Raw genomic sequence first — 15,882 nt, forward strand, 5'->3', positions numbered from 1 at the left:
AAGGCTCTGACCTCATGAATGGATTCATGCTGTTATCATGGGAGTGGACTAGTTATCACCAGACTGGGTTCCTGGTGAAAAGAATGAATTCAGCCCCCTTCCCTTGTTGCTCTTGCTCTCTCATGTTCTCTTGTTCTTTCACCTTCCACCATGGGATGATACAGCAAGAAGGCCCTCACCAGATGCGGCCCCCTCAACCTTGGACTTCCCAGCCTCCAGAACAATAAGGAAGAAATGTCTTTCTTTAGAAATTACCTAATCTGGCCGGCCGCAGTGGCTCACATCTGTAATCCTAGCACTCTGGGAGGATTATAACTTGCGTTATAGCAACACAAAACAGACTAAAATGCCTTCCTACATATAATCACCTTGTCTCAAATTGGACTCCCCATTGACCCTGCCCTTTAGCTGATGAGCTTACTTTCAATGAGAAAACAGAAATATTTGCAGAACTCCATTTTCCTGTTTCCAAGTCTATGTGTCTCCCCACATCTAAACCCATGTTTTCCTTCTTCCTTCCACTTACAATAAAGGAAGTGTCCTTCCTCTCATCAAAAGCCATTCTCTCTTCTCCCTGTATTCCTTCACTTATACTGCCTCTCATCCAGAATGATCTCCTCTTTCAGCTTCATCAACCTTTTCCTCTCCGTTAAATATATTCAGTCATTCAACAAGTATTTATTGAATATTGGCAACATACCATTACCAATCTAGTTGAATAAGACAAAGTCCCTGTGCTCATAGTTTATGGTCTAGTAAAAAGAGACAGAGAAATAAGTAAATAAATACACAATGTCAAGCCTATGTATGTGTGTGTGAATATGGGGAGCAGGGAAGGTCTAGTACATAAGATAAGGTGGTCAGAACAGGCTTCTCTGAGGAAGAGTCACTTAAGACTTGAATGAAAAATGAGCAAACAATAGCAGCATCTGGAAGAAGAGCATTTTAAGCAGAGGGAGCAATACAAATGTCTTAGATGAGAATACGCTGGGCACACGGAAGAGCAAAAGGCCAGCAAGACTAAAGTTGAATGGAGAAGGACAAATGTGGTAAAAGACTGAGATCAGAGGTGTTACCAGAGGTCAGATTGTACAGGGCCTTAGAGGCCACAATAATAAATTTGGATTTTGCAGCAAGTTGCAAGTGTGGGAAGACAATGAAGAGTTTTGAGCAGTGAACTGATTTACATTTTTAAATAGACCTGTCTGTGAGAAGAATGGGCTGTGGAGAGATCATTTGGAAGTTAGTATAATAATCCAGATGAGAAATGATGGTGGCTTAGATGATTGGCAGCAGGTAGAGAGATGTAAGTCAAAGGTAGATAAATTTTGAAGGTAGGGTCAAATGGCTTATTTAAAGGTTGAATGTAGCATGTGATTAAAAAAAAAAAAAAAAGGAAATCAAGAGGATCTCTAAATTTTTGGCATGACCTGAGAAATATTGGGTAAATATAAACGTGCTGTAGTGTATCCTATTCAAATACACACACCCTCCCCATCAATATCTTCCTCCAAATACTAATTATTTCTTTGTTCCTCTTCATAGCAAAGTTTCTGAAAATAATTGTCTACTTAAACTATCTCCATATGCTTCCTCCCCCTTCTGTGTGCCAACTAACAATCTACCATGTCATCAATCATCCCCATCTTGCCAAATCAAATGGTCACTTTTCTGTCCTCACCTTACTCTATCTCCCAGCAGTATTCGAAATAACTGACCTTCCTTCTTTTTCAAATATTCTACTTTCTTGTCTTCTGGGGAAGCACACTTACCTGGCTTTCCTTCTATCTTTCTGTCTACTCCTGTCTCCTTTTACAGACTCCTTCTCCAGCTATCCTCCACATGTTCAAAGCTTGGAACCTTCTTTACTCATACACTATACTCTCCCCTACATGATATCATCCATTCCCATGGCTTTACATACCATCAATATATAATGGCCCAAGTTTCTATCTCTAGACCTAACAGCTCTCTTTCAGATTGATCACCATCTACTTGACAACATTGCCTGCATTTCTCATCAATACCTCAAACCTAACATGACCAAATGGAACTCTCAGTTTTCACAGCATCTATCATGAATTTCAATTATATTTATTTATTATATATCTTCCTCAATAAATGGTAAGCTCACAAAGCAGCAATTAAGTCTGTTGTGTTTACCAATGTATACCTAGCAACAAATAAGGCTTGGCAAAAGTAGCACTCAGTAGACATCAAAATTTAGCAGACCAGGCCGGGTGCTGTGGCTCACGCCTGTAATCCTAGCTCTTGGGAGGCCGAGGCGGGCGGATTGCTCAAGGTCAGGAGTTCGAAACCAGCCTGAGCAAGAGCGAGACCCCGTCTCTACTATAAATAGAAAGAAATTAATTGGCCAACTGATATATATATAAAAAAATTAGCCGGGCATGGTGGCGCATGCCTGTAGTCCCAGCTACCCGGGAGGCTGAGGCAGAAGGATCACTCGAGCCCAGGAGTTTGAGGTTGCTGTGAGCTAGGCTGACGCCACGGCACTCACTCTAGCCTGGGCAACAAAGCGAGACTCTGTCTCAAAAAAAAAAAAAAAAAAAAAATTTAGCAGACCCTGTCTCTGCCCTCAAAACATTCACAGACTAATGGGAGAGGCAGACACATAAACTACAATAACAATACAACATGGGTTAAGTGCCACTACTGAGTAGTGAGAGGAAACACATAGGTGCTGCATGAATCCAGAAGAGGGTCCCTCAATAGCCTGGGAGTTAGGGAAGACTTTATTGAGAAGGTGACTTCAGACTTTATTTTTACTGGATAAGAGTAAGTATAGCTATTAAATGCCTACTATATAATTATTATTTTTCTTTTTATATATAATTGCTTTTAAGCTTTATAATAACCCTTCAAGTAGGTATAAATATCTTACATTCTATATATGAAGCACAGGGAGATTAATAATCAGGTAACTAGAACCAGGATTTAAACTAAAGTAAACCTACTTTCAAGTTCCCCTTCCCCACCCCCCTTTTTTTTTGCTATATCAGAAAAAGTCACTAAATTTTTTTTTTTATAATTGCTACCTACTATCTCACCTTAAACAATGCACTCTTGTACATTTCTTGGCCTCCACTTTGACCATGGGGCTCAATTACCAGCCCCTAAAGCCTTCTCAATCTAGCCCAGTCCTTTTCCTTTATTCATTGATGAGTGAGGCTTACTTTTAAACCAGTCATTGGCAACCCTAGGCTTTTAGGATATAGCTTTTTTTACAACTTGAAAATGCACTCAGGAACAACCACAATAACATCTGTACAGCACTTTACAAAGCATTTTCACAAATTATTTCATCTGATCTTCACCAACCCCATGAGGTATTAAATCCCTATTCCACAGAGGCCTGTGGAAGTAAAATGCCTAGCCTAGCTGCATCAGGTTCTGGACTCTACAGCCTGTCAGAAACTGAATATAAGAAAATGGAGTGGAGAGGAAGGGAAGGAAGAGATTAAATGACTCATAGAGGGAGCTCAGCACAGAACCACCCAAGTGGCCTCAGCCAGAAGTTAACAGGGATGGAGTTCTTTTCCCTTCCAAGGTAATGAGTATTTGGCCATGGCACAGTGACCTACCACATGAAACTGTTCTTTTTTTCATCTCAGCAATACCTAGAGTCTAGCCCCAGAGGCAGGTAGAAAAGAGAATAAGAGAATTCTTCGTACACTATATGCACACACGGGGTAGGAAGATAACATGGTATAAGAATAGATGCCACCACCTTTAGGCAGGACTTGAGTTTAAGGTCAGGCATAGTGGCTCACACCTATAATCCTAGCACTGTGGGAGGTCAAGGCGGATCTCTTGAGATTTGAAGAAGAGGGTGGCCTAGGCAAGATAGGGATTATCCTCCACTCAAGGAGGATCACTTGAGATTAGGAATTCAAGACCAACCTCAGCAAAAGTGAGACCCTGTCTCTACTAAAAATAGAAAGAAACTACCCAGACAACTAAAAATAGAAAATATTAGCTGGGTGTGGTGGCACACACCTGTAGTCCCAGCTACTCGGGAGGCTGAGGCAGGAGGACCACTTGAGCCCAGAAGGTGGAGGTTGCTATTAGCTAGACTGATGCCATGGTCCTCTAGGCAACAGAGCAAGACTCTATCTTAATAATAATAATAATAATAATAATAATAATAATAATAAAGACTTGAGTTTAGGTCCCAGCTCTGCCACTGATTTGCCTAATCAAAGGTTCACTCTTCTGTATTATCATAGCTCCTGTGCTTCCCTCTACAATATTAACCACATGAGGTTCCACATTCCTTGACCTGCATTTGAGGGCAGCAACTGAGTCCAATTTCCATTTTGTAACCCCAGCACCTAGTACCATAACTAGCATAGAGTAGATGGTTCAGAGATTGTCTGATAGTAGATGGATGCAATATTCAAAGCTTATTGTATATATACACATTCCACATTCTAATCTAGATAGACAGTGCCAGTAAAACAGCAACCTTGTTATTCTCATCTCTGCTGCCCTTCTAATTCCCTCCACTTTAAGGAAACTGCTCAAGAAAAATTTGCTAAGTAGAAATAAACCAGTCTAAAAAGCCAGCCTTCACAGGGGAAGAGAATAAACCTATATGGTTTTCTTTCCCAGACTATAATCTTTCTCTCCATATCCACCGCTACATGCAAATAATCCCTATCTTGCCTAGACCACCCTCTTCTTCAAAAGACCACTGTCTTCTCCCCTAGTACACCTCCTTCTCATCTCCCTCCACCCCATCCATGCTATCCCCTCTCTTCTTCCTTAGGCTTAAAAGTCATCCTCCTTTCCTTCAAGTCAGCAGTGCCTCAGAGCTGCCAAAGAGTCTCTGCTCATCTCCCAGACACTCATCTCCTAAAGGGAATTTGAGCTTCTGCCCAACCCTAGTTAACATTCTTGCTTCCTCACACTCTAGCCTTCAAGGCCCCCACTTCCCACCTTGCTTATTCCCTACTGGCCACTTGCTGCCGGTCCATCCCCAAGAAAGAAGGTGGGAGGCAAATCCAGGAAGAAGGATTGCTTGGTGGCAGGCCTGAGGCAACGCACAAAAGCAGTAAGGAGAGAGACTGGCACTTGGGGGAGACAGAATTTGAAGGTGAAAGCAAAAGCAAGTAAATTAGGTAGGAAACAGAATGGTCAGACCTCATAAACATCACCTAAAGGTCCCTACAAACCCGTAACCTAAAAACAAGAGAGCTTAATCAAAAATTCTAAGAAGAAAAGAGAAGAAAGCCTAACCAAGAAGAGGAAGATCCAAGAGAGGGGAGGAAAAACTGGCTGTAGAGAGGGAGAGACATGAAAGCGGAAGCATGAGGGGAATAGGAAGAAAGGAGAAAGTGAAGGTGGAAGAAAAGGTAGGCGGGGACAGAGCAGGAAAAATGATCAGGAGAAGGCAGTAAAAAGAAAAATGAGGAGAGAAAGAAGAGGCAGAATCAAGGAAAAAATAGTGGGAGGAAGGAGGTCCAAAATAATCACAGTAGGTTAGTAACAGGCCTGACATGAGTTTCTTGGTGCCAGATAATAAAGAAGAAAAGAATTATAGTGATTAAGACATTACACAGCCACAAGGTCTGTCATTAACTTGGCAGAGTAAGGAGGGGACTCTAGAGAAGACAGCCTAGTTTAAAAGCAACTTTATACCTAAGGATCAAATAATTGGCCAGTTCAGAGAAAAACCATTAACATACTTTGACATTCTTCTTTCAAACCCCACCTCCCTACACCTAACATACTTACACTCAATACTAAAATAAGCATCAGTATTCTCAGCCTCTGCCTTGCCGCTGAAGTCACTGGGTCCTAAACAGACCAGAAAAATGCCATTCAAAAGGCTGGCTGGCTGGCTGGCAGACAGGATATCAAGGTCTACTTCCCAAGTTCACCTCTTCCTCTCCTACAGTGTTGACAGGGACATCTCTGCAGCCTTTTGTATTTTGTGGGACTTTAATCAGCTCACCTTACCAAGATGGTCTGACAACCTGGGAAAGCCAGAGTTATAAACAGAATGTCAAGACCTTCACAGGTAAGGAAACTGAGGCCCACAAAGGATGCCTGAATAGGACTAGCCTCCCAGGTCTCCCATCTCCCAGTTCACTCCACCTCTCAACAGAGAAAGCCCCCAAGGTCCCAGTAGGCCAGCAGCTAAGCCAAGGCAGAGGAAAGCATCATGTTGGCCACCAAGCAGAAGGGTGCTCACAAAGGAGTGGAGTTCCTGAGGCTGAGCAGTTCCCCAAAAGCTCAGCTTCCTCTTCACCCCTTGCCTGGCTAGAGTTCTGATTCCAGTACAGGCCTCGCCCTGCATGGGTTTATCTAAAGGTTCCACCCTCCGCCCCTTTTCTCATTTAGGGTCCCTTAAGGTAAAGGGAACATAACGTCCCCCCCAAATCTACTGGACCCGGTGTCACTACTCCCAGAAAGCCAGCAGAGATCCCACAACTGGGAGAGCCCCAAACTGGGCCGGCATTACCTGGTGGGGGTAGCTGGCCCCGGCATCTCTGGCGATTATTTCTGTCGCAGAGCAGCACCTCTCCCGGCCTGGCCAGATTCGCCCAACGGCCCAGCTCCACCGGCTCTGCTCGATTTGGCTGGGCTGGGCTGGGCTCCCAGCAGCTCAGCCGCCCAGCTCCCGAGGTGCAGCACGCTCGCGCCCTCGCAGGGCGGCAGCGAAGGCGCCGCCTCGGGGCTGGCGAAGCAGAAGGGGCGGGGGAAGAAGGGAGGGAAGGAGGCGGGAGGAACCCGAGAGCTTCTCCTTTCTGCAAAGAAGCGCAGAGGGCGGAGAGAAGGCTACCTTCCCAACGTCTCAGCTATTCTCTCCCACCCAGTCTCCACCAGAAGGCAATTTCTCTCTGGGGCCAGGCTTTCCAGGGCTTGTGAAAGTCCTTAGTGAGCCCCAGAGTCAAGGAAGAGAACCAGAGATCCTGTGTGCCTTAGTTTCTGCAGCTGAGTATATAGGAGTCTCTACTAGGATTCTTCAGTCAGACCTAGGATTCAGATTAGGCTTCAGGAAAAGACATGCACCCCCCTCAACCAGGTTATAATTCTAATGCCCCAGGGAAAATACTAGGTGGGCCCTTATAGTGGCTAGTAAGCAAAGAAAGATAAGCTGCTGCTACCATTTATTGAGAACTACTGTGTACCAGGTACTTCATAAACATTATGTCTCTCTCTCACAACCACCTTATGAAGTAGGTAGCATGCCAATTCACATATGTCAAAACTGAGGTCCAGGCCGGGCGCTGTGGCTCACGCCTGTAATCCTAGCTCTTGGGAGGCCGAGGCGGGCGGATTGCTCAAGGTCAGGAGTTCAAAACCAGCCTGAGCAAGAGCGAGACCCCGTCTCTACTATAAATAGAAAGAAATTAATTGGCCAACTGATATATATATAAAAAAAAAAATTAGCCGGGCATGGTGGTGCATGCCTGTAGTCCCAGCTACCCGGGAGGCTGAGGCAGAAGGATCACTGGAGCCCAGGAGTTTGAGGTTGCTGTGAGCTAGGCTGACGCCACGGCACTCACTCTAGCCTGGGCAACAAAGTGAGACTCTGTCTCAAAAAAAAAAAAAAAAAAAAAAACTGAGGTCCAGGGAGAATGTGGTTTCATACAATAAGTATTTCTTAAGCACCTATTGTGTATCAGGCATTGTGATGGAACCTGATCTAAACAACATATTACAGAACATTTACCAAACCTGGCCCACACTCCTTAAATACCAGTAGTGTCCCACAATAGTTGAAATAATAAAAAACATCTTCACACATTTGCAAATGCTCCCTAGGAGGTAGTATTACCTTATCACCTCCCCTTAATCTGCTCTTGAGAGACATGACCAGAGTCAAATTATGCAGTATCCCTTCCAGGTTGTGATTATTATAGGAGTTTGGGTTTTGTTCCAAGTTTTAGCAATGAGAAGGCTTTGGAAGGTTTTTAAGCAGAATGATGAAATCTAACTTAAATTTATAAAAGACCATCCCATCAGTCAGGGTGAAATTTACAATTAAAAACTAATATTAAATTGTCAAAAAGACCAGCTTGTGTAACATGGCATGACCTTGTCTCTGAAAACACACACACACACACACACACACATAACTTAGCCAGGTATGGTGGCACATACCTATGGTCCAGGCCACAGACAAGACTAAGGGTAGGAGGATCACTTGAACCCAGGAATTAGAGGTTCCAGAACTCTTTAAAAATTCAACAATAAATTCTCACTAACGTTGACTCAAAAAAAAAAAAAAATTCAACAATAAGAAAACAAGCAACCCAATCAAAAAATGGGCAAAAGAACTCACCAAAGACGATATACACATGACAAATAAACATACAAAGGATGCTCAACATGTCATTAGGGAAATGTAAATTTAAACAGCAATGAGATAACTACTACATACCTATTAAAATGGCTAAAATCCAAAACATTGACAACACCAAATGCTGATATGGATTTACAGCATCAGAAACTCTCATTCATTGCTGGTGGGAGTGCAAAATGGCATAACCACTTTGGAAGGTAGTTTGGGAGTTTGTAGATTACTAAGTGAAAGAAGCCAATCTGAAAAGGTTGATTCTAACCATATGATATTGTGGAAAAGGCAAAACTACAGAAACAGTTAAAAAAGATTAGTGGTTGCCAGGTATTTGGAAGGTGTGGAAGGAGGGTTAAAAGATGAATAGGTAGAGCACAGGGCATTTTTAGGGTGGTAAACCTATTCTGCATGATACGTGACATTATGCATTTGTCAAAACCCACAGAACTATACAACACAAAGAGTAAACAGGCCAGGCGTGGTGGCTCACGCCTGTAATCCTAGCACTCTGGGAGGCTGAGCCGGGCGGATTGCTTGAGGCAGGAGTTCGAAACCAGCCTGAGCAAGAGCGAGACCCCCGTCTCTACTATAAATAGAAACAAATTAATTGGCCAACTAATATACATAGAAAAAATTAGCCGGGCATGGTGGCGCATGCCTGTAGTCCCAGCTACTCGAGAGGCTGAGGCAGAAGGATCGCTTGAGTCCAGGAGTTTGAGGTTGCTGTGAGCTAGGCTGATGCCATGGCACTCACTCGAGCCTGGGCAACAATGTGAGACTCTGTCTCAAAAAAAAAAAAAAAAAAAGAGTAAACAAACCCTAATGTAAACTATAAAACTTTAGTCAATAATAATGTATTAAATCAGGCATGGTGGCTCATGCCTATAATCCTAGCACTCTGGGAGGTTAAGAAAGAAGGATCACTTGAGGCCAAGAGTTTTAGCTTAAACAACATAGCGAGACCCTATCTCTAAGAGAAAAAAAAAAGCCGGGCATGGTGACATGCACCAGTAGTTCCAGCTACTTGGAAGGCTGAAGCAGGACAACCCCTGAGCCCAGGAGTTTGAAATTATAATGAGCTGTAATGACATCACTGTACTCTAGCCCAAGCAATAGCATAAAACCCTGTCTCAAAAAAAGAAAAAAAGTATTGATATTGGTTCACTTGTACTACATTAATGAGATGTTTATACTAGAGGAAAGTGGAGAAGAAGGACTTTGTACTTTCTGCCCAATTTTTCAATAAACCTAAAACTGTTCTAAAAAATAAAGTCTATTAAAATAAAATAAAAAATAAAAAATATCAAGCCAAAAAAAAATAAACTAAGAATATAGAAGATAAAGCTCATTTTCTTTTTATTAAATTTATTAGACATAAAATTACTCTGTCAAATTGCTAGAAAAGTTTCTAAATACTCTATGCTAATCTCATTGCAGACTAGGAACAGTTTATACTATACTTTCAGTAGTGATCGTGATCTAGGGCACCCTCCATTAGACGTAGTCCTGTTTGCGATGACCCTCTTTACTTCTTGGTACCCCAAGAGAACACAATACTCTTAAGTGCAGTCTGTCCCCTGCAGAACACAGTGGAACTAACACCTCCTTTAACTGTACTTAGTACATCCAATAATTCAGTCTGAAGCGGCATTAATTTTTAGCCACTGCAATGCCTTTGACTGACATTGAGCTTCAGCAGCCAAAACGACCATTTTCATAAGAATAGCATCATGCTAAGTCTCCTCCAGTCTGCCCATATGTTGCCATTTCTTTGAGACTTAAAATGCAGAACTTCACAGTCACCCTCTTAAATTTCATCTTGTTAGCTTCAGCCTATACTTTTCAAGCTCTCTTTCTCTCTCTGCCATCTAACATATTAGTTTTCCCTTACAGTCTTTGTCACCTGTAAAACTAATAAGTATGCCATCTGCTCAGACATTTACCAGACATCTATCTTTGCCTATACTAGGTTTTGAGAATTAACTATGACCTAGAAATGGCCTGTCTCCAAGAAATCACCATTAATAGCTGAAGTTGGTAAATATAAAACTAAAAAGTCTTACACTAGAAAATTAAACAAACAAAATAAATAAGATTAGGTAGAAGAAACAAAAATCTATCCTACACTTTGCTCAGCAAAGGATATAATCAAAGTGAAGAGACAACCAACAGAGTGGGATAAAATATTTCCAAACTACCCATCTGACAAGGGATTAATAACTAGAATATAAAAGGAGCTCCAACAACTCGGTAAGAAAAAAATAAAATAATCCAATTAAAAAATGAGCAAAGGATTTGAATAGACATTTCTCAAAAGAAGACATACAAATGGGGGAAAGGAGGAAGGTAGAAACCTACCAGTCAGGTACAATGAACACTATTCAGGTGATGGGCACACTAAAAGTCTCAACTTATGCACTATAAAAGGTATCCATGTAACAAAAACATTTGTACCCCCTTAATATTTTGAAATTAAAAAACCATACAAATGGCCAACAGCTATATGAAAAAATGTTCAACATAGTCATCAGAGAAATGCAAATCTAAACTATGAGATATCATCTCACCCCAGCTAAAATGGCTTTTATCAAAAAGTAAGGCAATAATGAGCCGGGCGCGGTGGCTCACGCCTGTAATCCTAGCTCTTGGGAGGCCGAGGCGGGTGGATTGCTCAAGGTCAGGAGTCCAAAACCAACCTGAGCAAGAGCGAGACCCCGTCTCTACTATAAATAGAAAGAAATTAATTGGCCAACTGATATATACATAAAAAAAAAAAATTAGCCGGGCATGGTGGCTCATGCCTGTAGTCCCAGCTACTCGGGAGGCTGAGGCAGAAGGATCGCTCGAGCCCAGGAGTTTGAGGTTGCTGTGAGCTAGGCTGACGCCACGGCACTCACTCTAGCCTGGACAACAAAGCGAGACTCTGTCTCAAAAAAAAAAAAAAAAAAAAAAAAGTAAGGCAATAATGAATACTAACGAAGATATGAAGAAAGGGGAATCCTCATACACTGTTGGTGCGAATATAAATTAGTGTAACCACTATGGACCAGTATGGAAAATAGTATGGAGGTTCCTCAAAAATCTAAAAATAGAACCGTATGACCCACCAATCCCACTGCTAGGTATATATCCAAAGAAGGGAATTCAGTATATAGAAAAGATATCTGCACTCCCATGTTTATTGCAACACTGTTCACAATAGCCAAGATATGGAATCAACCTAAATGTCCATCAACAGATGAATGGATAAAGAAATTATGGTACATACACACAATAGAATGTTATATAGCCACAAAAAAGAATGAAATCCTGCCATTTGAAACAATATGGATAGAACTGGGGAACAACATGTGAAGTGAAATAAGCCAAGCACAGAGAGACAAATTTTACATGTTCTCACTCATATGTGGGAACTAAATATTAAAAACAATTGATCTCATGGAGACAGAGAGTAGAATGATGATTACCAGAGGCTGGGTAAGGTAGCAAGGATGGGGGGATCAAGTGGGGATGGTCAATGGGTAGAAAAATATAGTTAGATAGTTATTAATAGAATGAACAATATTTGACAGCACAACAAAGTGACTATAATCAACAATAAGTTAGGGTAAATTTTAAAATAACTAAAAGAGTGGAATTGGAATGTTCCTAATACAAAGAAATATTAAATGCCTAAGGTGATGGATACCCTAATTACTCTGGTTTGATTAATTCACATGGTATGCCAGTATCAAAATATCACATGTACCCTATAAAGATATACAACTATTATGTACCCATAATAATTTTAAAATAAAATTTTTTAAAAATCTATTACAGCATTAGGCAGAATTACTAATATCTTTAGTAGGAAAGATCAAATTCAGATCTTCCATTTTAGATTTTAGTTCTGAAAAAGCAAATGCTGGTTTGGCTACAGAGGGCTAACTAGCTGGCTCATCCACTGTCTCTCTCAGTGGTGGGTGCTGCTATAGGAAGCCTGGTTACGTTTGGCTACCTCTCATGAAACACAAGACTTATGAAATTGAGGTATACTGGTAAGATGCCAGAAGTTTTATTTATTACTGAGGGCTAATAGCTTATAATCAAGAAAGTAACTATTAGCTAAAGAAATAAAAGAGCAGAATCAAATGAGGTAGAAGGGACTTTAAAGATAAAGCTGTACATTCAAAGAAATTAAATCCTAGAGATATCAAAGGACTTGCTGAAGTTATACAGGTTACCGGTTAACTTGTTTTAAGTATTATAACTTCTTTCATTTATATAGTCTTTTGGTTTTGAAAGTAAATAATTCACAAACTGTTCTTACAAGTCATGGACCTTGGCCAGCAATGTTTTGTCTGTAAAGTCATCTTACACCTAACCAGGCCCTTTTAGGTCACAAATCTGGCCTCTGTAGACATACAAGTTTGTAACTCCTGCTAACTCTATTATAAAAACTAATGATCAATAATAATTAGAAAATTTGGCTTTGTTTAGAGCCTACAGCTTTCAACCTGATGGCTTTTGTATTTAATTGATGACTACTGTGATTTAAAAGCCTATAGGATTTGAAAATGATTGTTTTTTATTGCTTTGCAACCACAGATAATTTTATTTTTTATTTTTTGAGACAGAGTCTCACTCTGTTGCCCTCACTAGAGTGCCATGGTGTCAGCCTAGCTCACAGCAACCTCAAACTCCTGGGCTCAAATGATCCTTCTGCCTCAGCCTCCCAAGTAGCTGGGACTACAGGCATGCACCACCATGCCCGGATAATTTTTTCTATTTTTGGTAGAGACAGGATCTTCATAGCCCAAAAGCAGCCATAGACAATATGTAAATGAATGTGTGCAGCTGTGTCCTAACAAAACTTTATTTATAATACAGGCAATGGGCCATATTTGTCCCACAGGCTATAGTTTGATGACCCCTGAGTCAAAGGATTCTTGGATGTAAGTGCCAGACCCTAGCTGATTTAGCAGAAAATCAGTTTGCTGAAAGAATATTGGGTGGCTCACATAAGTTTGGTGAAGGCTGGAGAAACAGGCTTAAGGCTTAACTTCCAGAATAAACACATAGCTATACTAAAGAATTAGTCCATGAGGAAACCATAGCAGCTATTTCTGATCATTAGATGCTAGAATGGGTTCCCCATTACTTTCTCTCACATCCTTAAACCCTAAATCCAAGTGTGGTGTGGGTACATCAGATTGTTGAAACTTAGGTCACTACCTGTGCACTAGAAGCAGGAAAGCTTGGGAAGCAAGTATCTAAATTTTTATTAATACCTCCTTTAGAGAATTGCAACCTTGCCCCTAATGACCTTTGTAAAATGGGGAACAGGGCCAGGTGTGGTGGCACTTGCCTATAATCCTAATACTCTGGGAGGCTGAGGCGGGAGGATCGCTTAAGATGTTTAAAATTTAAAACAGCCTTGGAAACAGGCATGTATCCTGGGGTATAGAGTGAATCAGGGCAAGACAAAGAGATATTGGGTGGCTGAGCCAAAAGATATGTAATGTTTTTATCTTTTAGATTTGTTTGGGTTCGGTAGATATAATTATTGAGAACTTTCCATGTGCTAGGCTTTGTATGAGGTACTGAGGGAACAGAAATGAATGAAACATTTCCTAAACAAAGGGACTTACAGTTTGGGTGGAGACATAAGACATCTGTGGTAAATAAAACCATAAGGGTTTTCATGAGGTGCTCTAAGATCTTCAAAGTGGAGAGCCTACTCAAGCCTTTGGGTGAAGACAGTGCTGGAGATGGCAAGGAAGAGGAGATGACACCTGAAGGCTAAGAGTTTTCCAGGAAACAAAGGGGGATAATGAGAGATAAGGGATTCTAAGCAGAGATGACAGTCTGAACAAAGGCACTGAGATTTAGAGGTATTTAACTGGTATTTAAAGAACTCAACAAATAAGAGATAAATTTCATAGAATTTAATGCTGGGATGTAGTAACTGATAAGACTTTCTGTTGTCCCCTTTTGGAGAGGATGTTGAGAGCATTTTTAGTTTGTTAGAGTTAGTTATAATATGTTAGCATAGAGCATTTTTAGTTTGTTAGAGTTAGTTATAATATGTTAGCATAGAGCATTTTTAGTTTGTTAGAGTTAGTTATAATATGTTAGCTTAGAGCATTTTTAGTTTGTTAGAGTTATAATATGTTAGGGTGGAACATTTAAAAAAATAATTTATATATGGGAAGAAAGGTATAAGTAAGAGATAACTGAAATGGATAATTGTCATTTATTTTTACTGCATAGCATTTTGTATTCCCCATTTTATTTTATTTTAGAGACAGTCTCACTTTGTTGCCCAAGCTAGAGTGCCTTGGTGTCAGCCTAACTCACAGCAACCTCAAAACTCCTGGGCTCAAGTGATCCTCCTGCTTTAGCCTCCCAAGTAGCTAGGACTACACGCATGCACCATCATACCTGGCTAACTTTTTCTATTTTTAGTAGAGACAGGGTCTCATTCTTGCTCAGGCTGGTTTTGAACTCCTGACCTTGAGCAATCTGCCCGCCTCAGCCTCCCAGAGTGCTAGGATTACAGGCGTGAGCCACCGCACCTGGCCCACATACATTTCTTATAACTTTTCTCACTTAAACTGATGACCTATTACCCTTACTGAAATATAAGCAGCTTAAGGGAAGGGACAGGCTTAGCCCAGTGCAAGACACAGTAAATGCTTGATAAGTGCTAGCCAAAGTGAGCTAAGAAGAACAGTTAGCATTTCCATTTAAAAAAGTAGAAACTGATATGACTTTCCCAAATTATTCTAGCTAAGACTATAATCAGGATATTCTCAACTTTCAATTGAGAGTCCTTTTTACCACACTGTCTCTCCTAGGACTGGTCAGTGTGTAAAAGAAGGAGTCTCAGACTACGATTGAGAAGTCCTTGTCCTCAGACAAGCCACTTTTCTGAGCATCAATTTCCCCACTTGCCAAATGGGAATAATCACACTGTTTTTCTTACTCCGAGCATATTGTAAAGACTATATAAGATAATGGGAGAAAAAGTGGTATGAGAAGTGTAAAAATACAGTATACACTAGGCCAAGGACAATACTTAGGTTGATGACTCCCACTATTGGTAACAAAGTCGAAACGAGAAGCTACCCTAGCTGAATCACATCATTTACCCTAACAACAATCCTAAAAAAATCAGCTTTATTACCCTCATTTTGCAGATAAGAAAACTGGGGCACAGAGAGCTTAACAATTACCAAAGTTTGCAAATCAAGTAAATATCAGAGCTGGAATTAGAATTCAGGTCCATCACATCCTAAAGGTTTTCCCATGCTGCTTTCCAAACAAATGTAGAATAGAAGCCTTTATTCCTCTTTAACTTCACTTACCACTAAGCAGATAGAACAGTGCTAATCTTGAGTTGGGAACATTTTATTGTCTCTCAGGCCGAATCAAACTAAGAGTTAGCCCTGTAAGAACGTACACCATGATTCAATCCCAGTGGAGGCAAAGACTGAATATGTATATTAGAAAATGTTCTGATCTCAATTTTGAAATTATTTTAATAAGACTGAAAACCTGCCTAAGCAGGG

At 40.8% G+C, this 15,882-nt stretch overlaps 1 protein-coding gene across 5 annotated transcripts in view; it reads right to left on the reverse strand.

Annotated features, from left to right (window-relative positions):
• Window positions 1-15,882, reverse strand: part of PAK1 (p21 (RAC1) activated kinase 1) — a 188,600-nt gene that overhangs the window by 127,554 nt on the left and 45,164 nt on the right. The window contains exon 1 of one of the 5 annotated variants that reach the window (XM_076002331.1): window positions 5,758-5,992. The exons of 1 other annotated variant lie outside the window; for it this stretch is intronic. The gene's annotated coding sequence lies outside the window, so the exon portion shown is untranslated. Of the gene's footprint in view, window positions 1-5,757; window positions 5,993-6,487; window positions 6,970-15,882 lie in introns of those variants that run through there. 3 more of the 5 variants (XM_076002329.1, XM_012744989.2, XM_076002332.1) reach the window with 3 other exon arrangements.

Source organism: Microcebus murinus, chromosome 4 (assembly GCF_040939455.1).
Source record: "Microcebus murinus isolate Inina chromosome 4, M.murinus_Inina_mat1.0, whole genome shotgun sequence".
NCBI classification, from domain to species: domain Eukaryota; kingdom Metazoa; phylum Chordata; class Mammalia; order Primates; family Cheirogaleidae; genus Microcebus; species Microcebus murinus.